General features: G+C 46.8%; 1 protein-coding gene across 1 annotated transcript in view; it reads right to left on the minus strand.

The window, feature by feature from the left end:
- adgrv1 (adhesion G protein-coupled receptor V1) overlaps positions 1-17,264 on the minus strand; it is a 171,100-nt gene that overhangs the window by 71,746 nt on the left and 82,090 nt on the right. The window lies entirely within an intron of this gene.

Here is a 17,264-nt window from a genome sequence, read left to right on the forward strand (position 1 = left end):
CACATGTGTGACTCTGTTCCTTTTGCTCCATTCCAGTTATTACAACCTCCTATAGCTCCTCCCACCAGCCTCCACTGGTGTGTGACTGTGCTCTTCAGTGTGTTGTCATGGTAACCGTCGTCCTTGACTCCACAGATGAAGTCAGGTTCTGTCCAAACACTCCTCCAACTAGTGTTAACCTAAACAAAGGCCTATGACTGGGCAGAGTGATTGTGTCAGACTAGTCTGGGCAGAATGGTTGCTGTTATACTAAGGAAGAACAAAAGGTCTGAATATAGACAGGGCCATGTTTAATTAGGGACATTACATTGTTAACTTCCCCTATCCACTCAGCAGCACATCCTAGCTCTTCCAGGAAATGTCTCCTTTCTCCTTTTTTATTTTGTGCTTGCACACCATTGTGCCGGCACAATGCACAATGTCGTTCTTTAATGTTACATTTTGTCTTATCTCAGCATTTGTTACAGTTTAGAAAGCAAACGATACAACTTGACAACAAGGTGGTAAACGGAGCAGGGCCTCTTCAGCATCGACCGACCAAGAAGACATATACTCTGTCAAACCCCCTGGTTACACAAGGCTCCATTTGACCTGACTTAATGTCATAGATTTGTCTTAACTATCATCAATACTGGTATACTGAGGTATCAGCAAATAGTTGATCGTCCAAGGAAGAGGCTGTGGTGGGAAGCGATATGCAAGAGCCACACAATACCACTGACGCCGTTATTCCAAGTAAACAAACGAATCAACCAATGAAACATACAGCACATGACCAGAAGTATGTGGACACCTGCTCATCGAACATCTCATTCCAAAATCATGGGCATTAATATGGAGTCGATGCCCCCTTTGCTGCTATAACAGCTTCCACTCTTCTGGGAAGGCTTTTCACTAGATGTTGGAACATTGCTGCGGGGACTTGCTTTCATTCAGCCACGAGAGCATTTGTGAGGTCGGGCACTGAAGTTGGGCAATTAGGCCTGGCTCGCTGTCGGCATTCCAATTCATCCCAAAGGTGTTCGATTGGTTTGATGTCAGGGCTCTGTGCAGGCCAGTCAAGTTCTAACACACCAATCTTGACAAACCATTTCTGTATGGACCTCGCTTTGTGCACAGGGGGCATTGTTATGCTGAAACAGGAAAGGGCCTTCCCCAAACTGTTGCCACAAAGTGGGAAGCACAGAATCATCTAGAATGTCATTGTTTGATGTAGAGTTAACATTTCCCTTCACTGGAACTAAGGGGCCTAGCCCAAACCATGAAAAACAGCCCCAAACCATTATTCCTCCTCCACCAAACTTCACAGTTGACACTATGCATTCGGGCTGGTAGTGTTCTTCTGGCATCTGCCAAACCCAGTTTCGTCCATTGGACTGCCAGATGGTGAAGCATGATTCATCACTCCAGAGAATGCGTTTCCACTGCTCCAGAGTCCAATGGCGACGAGCTTTACACCACTCCAGCCAACACAAGCGCATGGTGGTGTGTGTGTGGCTGTTCGGCCATGGAAACCCATTTCATGAAGATCATGTTGCTCCTAGACGTCTCCACTTCACAATAACAGCACTTACAGTTGACCGGAGCAGCTCTACTGTAGCAGGGCAGACATTTGACGAAGTTACTTGTTGGAAAGGTGGCATCCTATATGACGGTGCTACGTTAAAGGTCACTGAGGTCTTCAAGAAGGCCATTCTACTGCCAATGTTTGTCTATGGAGATTGCATGGCTGTGTGTTCGATTTTATACATGTGTCAGCAATGGGTGTGGCCTAAATAGACAAATCCACTCATTTGAAGGGGTGTCCAGATACTTTTGTATATACAGTGGGGAGAACAAGTATTTGATACACTGCCGATTTTGCAGGTTTTCCTACTTACAAAGCATGTAGAGGTCTGTCATTTTTATCATAGGTACACTTCAACAGTGAGAGACGGAATCTAAAACAAAAATCCAGAAAATCACATTGTATGATTTTTAAGTAATTAATTAGCATTTTATTGCATGACATAAGAATTTGATCACCTACCAACCAGTAAGAATTCCGGCTCTCACAGACCTGTTCGTTTTTCTTTAAGAAGCCCTCCTGTTCCTCCACACACTCAATCAAACAGACTCCAACCTCTCCACAATGGCCAAGACCAGAGAGCTGTGTAAGGACATCAGGGATAAAATTGTAGACCTGCACAAGGCTGGGATGGGCTACAGGACAATAGGCAAGCAGCTTGGTGAGAAGGCAACAACTGTTGGCGCTATTATTAGAAAATGGAAGAAGTTCAAGATGACGGTCAATCACCCTCGGTCTGGGGCTCCATGCAAGATCTCACCTCGTGGGGCATCAATGATCATGCGGAAGGTGAGGGATCAGCCCAGAACTACACGGCAGGACCTGGTCAATGACCTGAAGAGAGCTGGGACCACAGTCTCAAAGAAAACCATTAGTAACACACTACGCCGTCATGGATTAAAATCCTGCAGCGCACGCAAGGTCCCCCTGCTCAAGCCAGCGCATGTCCGGGCCCGTCTGAAGTTTGCCAATGACCATCTGGATGATCCAGAGGAGGAATGGGAGAAGGTCATGTGGTCTGATGAGACAAAAATAGAGCTTTTTGGTCTAAACTCCACTCGCCGTGTTTGGAGGAAGAAGAAGGATGAGTACAACCCCAAGAACACCATCCCAACCATGAAGCATGGAGGTGGAAACATCATTCTTTGGGGATGCTTTTCTGCAAAGGGGACAGGACGACTGCACCGTATTGAGGGGAGGATGGATGGGGCCATGTATTGCGAGATATTGGCCAACAACCTCCTTCCCTCAGTAAGAGCATTGAAGATGGGTCGTGGCTGGGTCTTCCAGCATGACAACGACCCGAAACACACAGGCAGGGCAACGAAGGAGTGGCTCCGTAAGAAGCATCTCAAGGTCCTGGAGTCTCCAGACCTGAACCCAATAGAAAATCTTTGGAGGGAGCTGAAAGTCCGTATTGCCCAGCGACAGCCCCGAAACCTGAAGGATATGGAGAAGGTCTGTATGGAGGAGTGGGCCAAAATCCCTGCTGCAGTGTGTGCAAACCTGGTCAAGAACTACAGGAAACGTATGATCTCTGTAATTGCAAACAAAGGTTTCTGTACCAAATATTAAGTTCTGCTTTTCTGATGTATCAAATACTTATGTCATGCAATAAAATGCTAATTAATTACTTAAAAATCATACAATGTGATTTTCTGGATTTTTGTTTTAGATTCCGTCTCTCACAGTTGAAGTGTACCTATGATAAAAATTACAGACCTCTACATGCTTTGTAAGTAGGAAAACCTGCAAAATCGGCAATGTATCAAATACTTGTTCTCCCCACTGTATAATGTATCAAGCAAGCCAAACCAGTAGGTTGACCGTGAGTTTGCCCTGTCTCACCTTCCAAAGTTCAGCCTGAAACAGATTTAGGGCTGCAAACACAACCTGGTCACCAAAAATAGAGCAGTGGACCAGAGCGAGCACTCAGTCAGACAGTTCAAGGGTCCTCTCATGTTTATCAGGCAATGTGGTGACAATTAATAAATAAACGCTTAGACCAACAACATTGTTCAGAAGTAGAAGACTAAAACCACATGACTGTTTACATAACAGCAGCATCATTATACAAGTCTAACTATATCTAACGAATTTGACGATAGATAAGGCTGCTGGGAAAAGCTGAGCAAAGCCACCAGCTGTCTAAACTCTAAACATCAACGTAACGCTTAAAAACGTTGAAAGAAATTACCGTAAAGGAAATCTGTAACGGATTTCTGGCCGATGTGATCAGATAACATCAGACATCTATAGTACTGAACTCTCTTGACCTCAACACTGTCTCTCACCTTTGGCGCATTTTACAGTCAGATTCAAACTGTGAACACTGTAATAATGTAGTTATAATGTGGTTAGTTCTGTGGGGAAGAGCCACAGTCAGTGCTGCTAACCCATGGTGGTCAAGTAATTCCAAATAGCCGCAGCTTAGGCTATATGTTAGTCAGACGGGAGCTCCTGCTTCTGTTTGCAGAGCTTTTTCTGGAAAGAGGGGGAAAGTTCAAGGCCCCGGGCACCTCTGTTTTTGGGGTCACCCTCATTGGGCAAACCTCCCTCGCTGGTAAAACAAAGAATCACAGTCCACGTGGCCGAACTATGTGAGAGAAAGGGCCTCCCGCCTCTGTTTGCAGATCTTTTTCTGGAAGGGGGGGACAGTTCAAGGCAACGGCCCTTCTGTTTTTGGGGTCACCATCATCAGACAAGCCTATCTTGTTGGTGAAATGAAAAATCAGAGAGTGATCTCGTCTGCTGGGCCAGAGGGGCATAGTCTAAACCAGGGGAGAGCTGGAAACACACTCAGAATGACAAATTAGACCCTGCCCTGTTGATTCATCTCAAACACAAACAGCTTATAAAAACAAACAGAGGAAATGGCTCTAAAGTTTATTTGCTGTCCAACCAAATATGTTGTACGTAGATAAGTGATAATGCACTGATGTATTATCTTATTATGAAGTCATTTTTTAGATTACAATGTCAATGTACACTGAGTGTACAAAATATTAGGAACACTTTCCTAATATTGAGTTGCACCCCATCTTGCTCTCAGAACAGCCTCAATTCGTTGGGGCATGTCTCTACAAGGTGTCGAAAGCATTCCACAGGGATGCTGGCACATGTTGACGCCAATGCTTCCGACAGTTGTGTCAAGTTGGCTGGATGTCCTTTGGGTGGTGAACCATTCTTGAAAGACACGGGAAACTGTTGAGTGTGAAAAACCCACCGACGTTGCATTTCTTGACACACAAACTGGTGCGCCTGGCACCTACTACCATACCCAGTTCAAAGGCACTTAAATATTTTGTCTTGCCCATCCACGCTCTGAATGGTACACATACACTGCAGGTTACAAATATCTCAAGGCTTCACCTGGATTCACCTGCTCAGTCTATGTCATGGAAAGAGCAGGTGTTCCTAATTTTTTGTACACTCTGTGTATATTAATCAATCAAATATTTTTATAATGCCCTTTTTACATGAGTAGATGTCACAAAGTTCTTATACAGAAACCCAGCCTAAAACCCCAGACAGCAAGCAATGCAGATGCAGAAGCTAGGTGGCTAGGAAAAACTCCCTAGAAAGGCGGGAACCTAGAGGAACCAGGCTCTGAGGGGTGGCCAGTCCTCTTCTGGCTGTGCCGAGTGTGGTTGAATGTGAGACAATGTGTCACGACCTGATCTGTTTCACCTGTCTTTGTGATTGTCTCCACCCACCTCCAGGTGTCACCTGTTTTCCTCATTAGTCCCTGGGTACTTATTCCTGTGTTCCCTGTTTGTCTGTTGCCAGTTCGTCTTGTAATGTCAAGTCAACCAGTGTGTTTTTCCGTGCGCCTGCTTTTTATTTTCTCTGTTTTTGCTAGTCCTCCAGGTTTTGAACCTTGCCTGCCTTGACTCTGAACCCGCCTGCCTGACCATACTGCCTACCCTGACCTCGAACCTGCCTGCCACCCTATACCTCCTGGACTCTGACTTTGTTATGGTCTTTTGCCTGTCCACGACCATTCTCTTGCCTGCCCCTTGGATTATTATAAATATCAAAGACTCGAATCATCTGCCTCCCGTGTCTGCATCTGGGTCTCGCCCTGTGCCCTTGTACAATAATTCAATGTATGTATAGCAGATAAGGGTACCCATTGGGAAGACCAGTAAACAGTTGAACTAAAACTTGTTTTTTTCTGTCAATGATGACATTTGGCTTCTGATTGGTATGAAGCCAAATCCATACTGGCTTCCATTGACACTTTTTTGGGTGCGCCAGGACCATTCACAGCTGAGCTCACTCAGTTTAGCTCAAGGCTGATTAAAAAATAGCCAAATGACCAAGGGAGGCCAAATGCTCGCTGGCTTTCCTTGCATTCAACGCTATGGGCGACAACATTGTCAAACCGTTTTTGACCAGACAGAATCCGATAGATTGGATAAACATACTGAGACAGAGGGGCATTGTTTCGTTTGCTTGCATGCTTTCTCTGGTGATATATTCCGCCTCTTGCGAATTGAAGGAAATTGAAGAAACATAAAGAAACATTACTTTGTATATGTTTTTCTTATTTTCTTGGTCCATTTTCTAGTGAAGCCTGGTTTCCCCTGGCATCCATGAATACACGCCACTGCTAGCACCTATGGTGGAAGTAGAACTAGACCAGCCGAGGTATAGTTTGAGGCAGGGAGAATACAGTTTTGTACAAGAATGAAGGGTACTAAGGATAGAGATGTTCTTTTCACCTCGTCTCTTCCTCTGTTACTTCTTATTCTTGTGTGTCTAATGTTTTGCAATACAGAGAAGTTGTTTGTAGTTGCCCAACTCAGAATGCATATGATCTTTCAAGATTTTGGGGGCCTTTAGTTATGAAGGTTGCATAGTTTAAACTACGGGATGTTCCTCTATGTATAATAGGGTATTAGATGTGGGGGGGAGGTCTCTCAGGGATAAGAAGTGTACAGCGTTATCAGGTTTGGGTAGGTAGGGTTGTGCAGTTTGTATAGAGCAGGGATGTTCAATTCCAGTCCTGGAGGGCCGAAACACTTCTGTTTTTTGTTTCTACCTGGTTGTTAATTGCACTCACCTGGTTTCCCAGGTCTGAATCAGTCCCTGATTAAGAGAGGATGAAACCCAGAAGTCTTTTGTCCCTCCAGGACCAACATTGAACACCCCTGATATAGAGCTAGGGAGGGTTGCTGCAATTGGCTCAGGATGAAAACTGAGTTTATCAGCAGCGGTGTCATTTCCCTTTTCTAATGTGCTCAGCGCTGTGGGTGGCTGGGAACTGAGGAGAGGTTCAGGACGGGTCCATAACTCTAGGGCACTGATGGCCCTGCTCAGCCCAGCAGAGACAGCACAGACTGACTGATGGAGAGAGCATAGCCAACCAGAGCCATCTGTCCTCCCAGTCACCCCCCTGACGACACCAGAGAGAGATGGAGGGGGGAGGGGCTGAAGAGTGATAACATTTTTTGTGTTGTTACTACAATTAAATAATAAGGAGTAAGACAGGAGATTGAATTGGAAAAGGCTTCATGTACATCTTTTCACACTCATGGTGGTGCAGTCAGCCCACGTGGCCGCAGAACTGAGTCAGATGCGGGCGAAAGGTTGGGCCGGCCTCCTGCCTCTGTTTGCAAAGCTTTTTCTGGAAAGAGGGGGAAAGTTCAAGGCCACCTGTGCCTCTGTTTTTGGGGTCACAATCAGTAGGCAAGCCCCCCTTGTTGGTAAAAAAATATATATATCTGAGAATGACCTCATCTGCTGGGGCAAAGGGGTATAGTCTAAAACGGGGGGGGGGGGGGGGGGGGGTTAGAAACACACTCATAATGACAAATCAGACCCTGCCCTGTTTCTTCATCTCAAGAGACAGAGAGGAGAGAGAGATGTAATGGAGAAGAGGTATTGCTGATGGGGGTAGGAAAGGAGTATGTTGAGTATGAGAGAAAGAGATGGATAAAGAGAGGAGGAGAGAGTAACCTTCCGGTGGGGCGTAATGTGACCCCCTCTAGGGGCCCTCCTCATCTCCACCCTATCCCCTCGTGTCCTGCTGGCTGAGGCCTTGGTTACATTACACCATGGCATGGCGTCATTAGGCTAGGATTAGCAGAAAGGTGAAGAGCCTCCCTCCACTGAATAGTATGGAGTAGCACTGAGCACACTACCATCATCATTTCATGTCTACTATCAAGTGGGACCAACTCCAAATAAAATATCATTTTCCAGGCATTGTTTTCAAGGAGAAAATCTGTCAAGGTCCTACTGAAAACCTGTGGCACTCAGACCAGAAAGGGACTTTTTGGGGGGAATCGAGGAGTGGAGTGGAGTGGAGTGAGTGCCAGCATCTCTTCCTCTCCCGACTTTCTCACACCCCACACCCTCCAGACTGGCCTCTGACAATAACACAGGCCTTGTGAGGAGGCTTTCTGACGTCAGCCACACGTCACACGCCTTGTTGATTTACCGTGACCTGCCTAACGAGAAGCAGACCCTATGTGTCACTGCTATGAGCACCGTGTTTTCTTTCAGTTGTTCCGACAAAGTAAACAGGGTCAGGCCCTGCGGTTAAGCAACTACCTTTTCCTCCCTGAGTGCGGAGAGTGATGATATCTCAAATCCCTTAGTTCTGAGCTCCCCCATTTTTTTCTTTCTCTCCGAGTCCCTCCGGGCAACAGAGGCGAGCGGAGCGGAGTGCAAACTGCTGGACCCCGTCCCAGAACGACAGGATATCCTGTATTACTCACAACTAGGGTCACCTAAACACCTCCTGACCGTTGGGATAAACATCAGAGTGTGTGTGAACCGAGAGCAAGACACTTCCAGAAAGTCACAGTGGAAGACAGAAATGTTTGTTTTACTATTCTTGTGGGGATCAAACAATTGATTCCGATTCAAAATCCTATTTTCCCCAACCCCAAACCGGAACGCCAAAGCCCAAATCCTAACAATAACCCTGAACCTAAAATACACTTTCTTCCTAGTGGGGACTGGCGAAATTTCCCCACTTGTCTGAATTTTCCTTGTTTTACTATCCTTGTGAGGACTTCTGGTACCCACAAGGATAGCAAAACCAAAAACACACACACAGGGGCCAGGTTGTCAAGCCCTGAGATAAAGAACATGCTTACAATGCCACATATATAACACTCCCGAAGACCCACGATGGGCCCACCATCCCCACTCACACAATAGGGATGTCCCCGACCTGTCAGCAAGGGACTATGGAAATAGGCCTGTCCCATACATACATAACGCACCACATATCACTGCTGAGGAACACAATCCACCATAGTTATTATCTGTTACGTCAGTTATGATAACATCAGGTTAAAAAAAGACACGTTTGATTCTGTGGGTCAGAAGGTGAACTTCGATGCATATCCGATTATGTAACGCGTGTCTCTACTAATGCAACTAGCGAGAAGAAATCCAGTAAGAACACTTCTACATACAAACCCCATTAGTTTGGGACCGATAAGAATTTTAATTTCGTTAACAGGGAGAGAAAGGTTGTACGTTTCACATGCTCTGAGCCGGACCAGAACGCAACAGGGCTGATATGCTAGCCTCGGGGGGATAAATGAGAAACTGTGAGTTGTCGATTCACCACAGAGAGGAGTTATGTAAGCTAAGATACATCTAGTTGCCCTAACCGCTCAACTGTCTGGATAAACATGCACATATAAGCCAAGATAGAGACCTCTCTCTGAGGTGTTGTTTTTTTTTCAGGTGTAAGACAAAACAGCTATTTAAGACACGAGAGAATCATATGAATTTGATGACAAACTGCCAGCGGTTGTGAGAGGTTAGAAGGAAATACAAAACAAAGTGATGTTACTGGAAAAACGCTGACGTGAATGTTCGGGAGGAAGTGTGTTTGTGTCGGTGGGTGACTTATGAGTTGGACGTCACATTTTGGTTGATTGTATGTTTGTGTTTAGACACATTTGAACGGTTGCTCATGAAGTAGGCTTTGGTTTGGACAAATACGTTTCTGCATGTGCATCAGTGTGTGTGTATCAAATCAAAGTTTATTGGTCGCGTACACAGATTTGAAGATGTTATCACAGGTGCAGCGAAATGCTTGTGTTAGCTCCAACAGTGCAGTAACACCTAGCAAAAAACACTATACACAATACAGATGTCACGCCCTGACCGTAGAGAGCTTTTTATGTCTCTATTTTGGTTTGGTCAGGGTGTGATTTGGGTGGGCATTATATGTTCATTTTCTATGTTTTGCATTTCTGTACTCTGGAGGGGCCGGGCTAAAGTGGGCATTCAGCCTGGAGGAGTTGTGCCAAGGCTGCGCACCAGAGCTCCAGTGCTCCCCCACAGCCCGGTTCATCCGGTGCCTCCTCTACGCACCAAGCCTCCTGTAGGTCTCCCCAGCCTGGTGGGCCCTGTGGCAGCCCCACGCACCAGGCTGTCTCTGTGTCTCCTCCCTCCAGAGTCTTCCTCCAGTCCGGACCCTCCAGCGACGCCCTTCAGTCCGGAGCCTCCAGTGTCGCCCTCCAGTCAGGAGCTTCCAGCGACGCCCTCCAGTCCGGACCCTCCAGCGACGCCCTCCAGTCCGGAGCCTCCAGCGACGGCCTCCGGCCCGGAGCCTCCAGAGACGGCCTCCAGCCCGGAGCCTCCAGAGACGGCCTCCAGCCCGGAGCCTCCAGAGACGGCCTCCAGCCCGGAGCCTCCAGAGACGGCCTCCAGCCCGGAGCCTCCAGAGACGGTCTCCAGTCCGGAGCCTCCAGCGACGCCCTCCAGTCCGGCGCCTCCAGCGTCACCCTTCGGTCCGGACTCTCCAGAGGCGCCCTCCGGTCCGGAGCTTCCAGAGGCGCCCTTCGGTCCGGAGCTTCCAGAGGCGCCCTTCGGTCCGGAGCTTCCAGAGGCGCCCTTCGGTCCGGAGCTTCCAGAGGCGCCCTTCGGTCCGGAGCTTCCAGAGGCGCCCTTCGGTCCGGAGCTTCCAGAGGCGCCCTTCGGTCCGGAGCTTCCAGAGGCGCCCTTCGGTCCGGAGCTTCCAGAGACGCCCTCCAACAAGGGTCCCCAGTCCGGAGCCCGCTACAGGGGTGCCCAATCCGGCCCCCACAACAAGGGTCCCCAGTCCGGGGTCGGCTGCGAGGGTCCCCGCTATGTCCCGCACCAGAGCCGCCACCGCGGTGAAATGCCCACCCAGACCCTCCCCTATAGGTTTAGGTTTTGCGGCCGGAGTCCGCACCTTTGGGGGGGGGGGGGGTACTGTCACGCCCTGACCGTAGAGAGCTTTTTATGTCTCTATTTTGGTTTGGTCAGGGTGTGATTGGGGTGGGCATTCTATGTTAATTTTCTATGTTTTGCATTTCTTTGTGTTTGGCCGGGTGTGGTTCTCAATCAGAGGCAGCTGTCTATCGTTGTCTCTGATTGAGAACCATACTTAGGTAGCTTTTCCCCACCGACGCTTTGTGGGTAGTTGTTTTGTTTTTGTGTCTTCACCAGACAGAACTGTTTCGTGTTGTTATATTTTGTTATTTTGTCTCAGTGTTCAGTTTTTAATAAATATCATGAACACTTCCCACGCTGCGCTTTGGTCCACACTTTCTTCATACGACGACCGTTACAACAGAAAAATTAAGGAATTAAGAAATATCAAAACGAGCAATGTCAAAGACAGGATTATAAATATTGATACAGTGCATTCGCAAAGCATTCAGACCCCTTGACGTTTTCCACATTTTGTTACATTACAGCCTTATTCTAAAATGGAAAAAAATAGTCCCCCCCATCAATCTACACACAATACCCCATAATAACTTTATTTCTATTTAGCAAATGTATTAAAAAAATTCAACTGAAATATCACATTTAAATGAGTATTCAGACCCTTTACTCAGTACTTTGTAGAAGCACCTTAGGCAGCGATCACAGCCTCGAGTTTTGTTGGGTATGACGCTACAAGCGTGGCAGCCCTGTATATGTGGAGTTTCTCCCATTCTTCTCTGCAGATCCTCTCAAGCTCTGTCAGGGTGGATGGGGAGCGTCGCTGCACAGCTATTTTCAGGAGTCTCCAGAGATGTTTGATCGGGTTCAAGTCAAGGACATTCAGAGACTTGTCCTGAAGCCACTCCTGCATTGTCTTGGCTGTCTGCTTAGGGTCGTTGTCCTGTTGGAAGGTGAACCATAGCCCCAGTACTCTAAGGTCCTGGGTTCTCTGGAGCAGGTTTTCATTAAGGATCTCTCTGCACTTTGCTCCGTTCATCTTTCCCGTGATCCTAACTAGTCTGCTTCTGAAAAACATCCCCACAGCATGATGCTGCCACCCACATGCTTCACCGAGGGGATGGTGCCACGTTTCCTCCAGAAGTGACGCTTGGCATTCAAAACAAAAAGTTCAATCTTGGTTTCATCAGACCAGAGAATCTTATTTCTCATGGTCTGATAGTCCTTTAAGTAAACTCCAAGAGGGCTGTAGTCCTTTTGGCAAACTCCAAGCGGGCTGTCATGTGCCTTTTACTGAGGAGTGGCTTTCGTCTGGCCCCTCTACCATAAAGACCTGATTGGTGGAGTGCTTCAAAGATGGTTGGTCTTCTGGAAGGTTCTCCCATCCCCACAAAGGAACTCTGGAGCTCTGTCAGAGTGACCATTGGGTTCTTGCTCACCTCCCTGACTAAGGCCCTTCTTCCCCGATTGCTCAGTTTGGCCTGGCGGCCAGCTCTAGGAAGAGTCTTGGTGGTTCTAAACTTCTTCCATTTAAGAATGATGGAGGCCACTGTGTTCTTGGGGACCTTCAATGCTGCAGACATTTTTCGGTACTCTTCCCCAGATCTGTGCCTCGACACAATCTGAGCTCTACGGACAATTCCTTCAACCTCATGGCTTGGTTTTTGCTCTGACATGCACTGTCAACTGTGGGACCTTAAATAGACAGGTGTTCGCTTTTCCAAATCAATTTAATTTAGCACAGGTGGACTCCAATCAAGTTGTAGAAACATCTCAAGGACAATCAAAGGAAACAGAATGCACTTGAGCTCAATTTCGAGTCTCATTGTAAATGTTATGAATACTTATATAAATAAGGTATTTCTGTTCTTTACGTTTAATACATTTGCAAACATTTCTAAAAACCTGTTTTCGCTTTGTCATTATGGGGTACTGTGTGAAGATAATTTTTTTATTTTATTTAATCCATTTCAGAATAAGGATGTAACATAACAAAATGTGGAAAAAGGCAAGGCGTATGAATACTTTCTGAATGCATTGTCTATACAGTACCAGTCAAAGGTTTACACACCCACTCATTCAAGGGTTTTTCTTTATTTTTAATATTTTCTACATTGTAGAATAATGGTGAAGACATCAAAACTATGAAATAACACATATGGAATCATGTAGTAACCCCACATTTTTTTTAAAGAGTGTGCAAAGCTGTCATCAAAGCAAAGGGTAACTACTTTGAAGAATCTCAAATATATTTTGATTTGTTTAACACTTTCTTGGTTACTACATGATTCCATATGTGTTATTTCATAGTTTTCATGTATATATCAAATTGTGCGTAAAGACAGTATGGACTATTTGAATAGAAAAAGTTTGTACAGCAGTAGTAATATAGGATGAGCCATGACTAGAATACAGTATACATATAAAGTGGGTAAAACAGTATGTAAACATTATTAAAGTGACCACTGTTCAATTACTATTTACATAGGGCAGCAGTCTCTAAGGGTAGAGTACTGGGTGGTAGCAGGCTATCTCTCGGTCCCAGCTTGGATGCAGATGGTAACGGGGTGAGCAGGCCATGGCTCGGGTGGCTGAGGTCCTTGATGATCTTCTTTGTCTTCCTGTGACACCTGGTACTGTAGATTTCCTGGAGGGCAGGCAGTGTGCCACTGGTGATGCATTGGGCTGACCGCACCATCCTCTGGTGAGCCCTGCAGTTGCGGACGGTGCAATTGCCGTACCAGGCTGTGATACAGCCTGACAGGATGCTCTCAATGGTGCATCTGTAGAGGTTTGTGAGGGTCTTAGGGGCCAAGTCGAATTTCTTCAGCCTCCAGTGTGGTTGCATGCCCGTAGCTCACACACATACTGACAGGATGACACACACACACACACACACACACACACACAAAGCTCCAGCGCTGCCCTTACTTCTTAAAGTCCTTTATGGCGGCCCCTCTCTGATTGCCCAGGGCAAATGTGCGTTATTGCCGCTCGTATGAAGAGCCCTAACGTGGTTGACACACACGCGGCCAGGTGAGCTGCAGCACCGGGTACATTTCCACTCCACACAATCTTCTGTTGTCTTGCTGCGGGGAGGGCTTGTCAGAGTGTGGCGTTGCGTGTCTGCCACCACCCGGGCGGACAGAGCACCAGTGAATCATAGAGACAGGCCAGGTCACCTCTCTCTCCCTGGAGGTGGCTGAGTAGACAGATCACTCCTCACCCTCAGGGGGGGGGTCTGATGTCCACACCACTGACTGTCCTCTCTCTGCACCCTAATGAACAGCCTCCCCACGTCCCCCAGGTTAGTTGGTTGGTGCACCCCGGTTGACCCCCTGCCTGAGCCAACCAGAGTGAAAGAGTGACCAGACCTGATATATGACCAAAAGGAACACATGGGTCAATGCGACCCCACCATATTACTTAATATGCCTCCTTTGCTACGGTGCGCAGCCTGGGACAATAAACTGTTCATCCTTGAACACTGAATATTAAATCAACCAATCTAATATATTCCACCAGATCAGTTGGTTACGGGCATTAATGCTTCATGGCTCCATTCTCTTTTTTACTATGCAAGCGTTTTTCTTGGCGCTTTACTACAGAACACAGTTCATGCTGTTCTAGCTTATCTTATCTTTTTTCCTTTCTGTAAAGTGTGTTGCGAAAAATGACTGCTGTGCAGATATCGGACTGATAGCGGCAGCAGGAGAAAGCTGATGGTTACTGATGAGAATGATGTCATCCTCAGAGATAGCCTTGTTCTCTCCTCCATCCCAATGCCATTGTGTCGGGAAATGAGATTTCGGATTCGAAAAATTGGCCTCGCTGAATTGGAGGCCGTGGGTTCAACAATCCCCCACAAAAGAGGATTGACATGCTCCAGCTAAACCCTCTCATGTTTGACCGATAGAACACCGTCAGATGTCATCTCCGAGGTAGTCATCAGAATGACCACAAAGCAGAATGACCACAAAGCAGACAGAGAGAGAAAGAGGGAGAGAGCGAAAAAGGGAGCGAGAGACTTTAGGTCAAAAAGTACTTGCGCCTCAGCAGGAGAGGCATTATCTAGACTTACTCCCAGACTCACAACTCTAAATGAGAGTCATGCAAATCGGCCTCCAGAACAGACTGCACACATCGTAGAGGGGGGTGACAATGAAAGAGGGGAGGGGGTGAGAAAATGAGAAAGGGGGGGTGAGATGTTGAAAGAGAGAGGGTAAGGGGGCGGGAGAATAAAAAGGTGGAGGAATGCTGGAGAAGTGAGAATCAATCATGGAGGCACCTTTAATTTCCCTGGCGCAGAGGGTCGTGTCAGTGAGTAATTACACAGGGAGATACTCCTCTGGCTCGGCCTGATACTACAGTCTGGAGCATCAGCTGGCACCTCAGAGACCCCGTAAAGAGGATGAACCCTCAACCCTGGCCCCTGAGCCTCGCCATCTGCCAGCCGCATAGGATATGTACAGTATGTACGTATACATGTAGGTACAGTACCAGCCAAACGTTTGGACACACCTACTCATTCAAGGGTTTTTCTTTATTTTTTACCATTTTCTACATTGTAGAATAATAGTGAAGAAATCAAAACTATGAAATAACAAATATGGAGTCACGTACTGTAGTAACCAAAAAAGTGTGAAACAAATTAGTGAGGTCGGGCAATGATGTTGAGCGATTAGGCCTGGTTCGCAGTCGGCGTTCCAATTCATCCCAAAGATGTTCGATGGGTTTGAGGTCAGAGCTCTGTGCATGCCAGTCAAGTTCTCCCACACCGATCTTGACAAACCATTTCTGTAGGGAACTCGCTTTGTGCACGGAGGCATTGTCATGCTGAAACAGGAAAGGGCCTTCCCCAAACTGTTGCCACAAAGTTGGAAACATAGAATTGTTTAGAATGTCATTGTATGCTGTAGCGTTAAGATTTCCCTTCCCTGGAACTAAGGGGCCTAGCCTGAACCATGAAAAACAGCCCCAGACCATTATTCCTCATCCACCAAACTTTACAGTTGGCACTATGTATATTAGGGCAGGTAGCGTTTTCCTGGCATCCGCTAAACCCAGATTCGTCGGTCAGATTCGTCTGCCAGATAGTGAAGCGTGATTCATAACTCCAGAGAACGCGTTCCCATTGCTCCAGAGTCCAATGGAGGCGAGCTTTACACCACCACACCACTTACACAAAGCCATTCTACTGCCAATGTTTGTCTATGGAGATTGCATGGCTGTTTGCTTGATTTTATACACCTGTCAGCAACGGGTGTGGCTGAAATAGCTGAATCCACTCATTTGAAGGGGTGTCCACAAATGTTTATATATATATATAGTGTATGTATGTATATGTATGTGTATGTGACGGAAATGTACACAGTGGAGCAACCGCTTGACCTGATTTAGGAGTTTCAATCCCATTTCAAATCAAATCAAATGTTGCTCCATAAAGCTGGCTAAACAGAACTGTGGTGCTGAGTGTAAACTTCTCGATGAACCCTTCAACTGTGTCACCACACAGTGTCAAAGAAACTCTCGGTCAAACTCAGGGGACTGCTAGTTATGGGAAGATGGATGTCCCATTGACCTGTCTTTCTTCTGTTTTCACACCTTAGGAAAACAATTCTGCTCAGCAATTTACCAGTGGGAAACCCAGGACTTAGCCTTCTTTTGGTTGCTTGAGACATGAACATTTTGACTTTGTTTATATGGGTTTGCAAGTACAATGAATTGAACAGAACATGCGTACAGTTACCTACCCCCCCAAAAGAAAGAAGCCCAGACCATGGACACAATCAAGTAGACCTTCAGCTATGACGGGCACACAACCTACCAAGCCTTCGACCAGGACTTGACCATAAAGACTGAACAGCCCAACAGGACACACACATCCCCTACACATACCTACCTACCTGGGTCTCAACGTACAGTACAGTATCTGAAAAAGACAGAATGGAATTTTCCATCCCAAACCTTTTAGGTTCAGGGGCTCCACTTAGCAATAAAATCAGTGTGCCCGGGGTATTTAGCCCCATGGAGAGACAGGTTTAGTAGGGGCTCTGTGTTTTTCTGTCAGGCACTGGGGATCAGTGGAAAATTCCCACTCCCACTCACAGGTCCGAAGGAGCTGAGACACTCTTCCGTAGTAGCCCCCCACCGGCCACATTTCTCCTTCACCGCTCTAACGGTTAACGGCAGCCATGGTTTTTATGGGAAAGGGCGCTGGAGGATTGTTTTGTTGTCAGGGCTAACGGCTTAGCCCGCAAGATTGTGGCGGCCCTGTGCACAATTCTGCAGCGCCTGTTGATGTATGTGTGTGTGTGTGTGTGTGTGTGTGTGTGTGTGTGTGTGTGTGTGTGTGTGTGTGTGTGTGTGTGTGTTTGAGTAGTGGGGGCTGCTGACCTATAGAGCAAGGCAAATTGATCTGCATAGAGATGAATGCTTCTATAACCATTTTCAAAGGTTCCTCATCTGTCTAAATCTACCCACACTGTCAAAACGTGCTAATCAGCTCACTTACACCCAGACAGAG

Source organism: Salvelinus namaycush, chromosome 18 (genome assembly GCF_016432855.1).
Source record: "Salvelinus namaycush isolate Seneca chromosome 18, SaNama_1.0, whole genome shotgun sequence".
Classification (NCBI taxonomy): domain Eukaryota; kingdom Metazoa; phylum Chordata; class Actinopteri; order Salmoniformes; family Salmonidae; genus Salvelinus; species Salvelinus namaycush.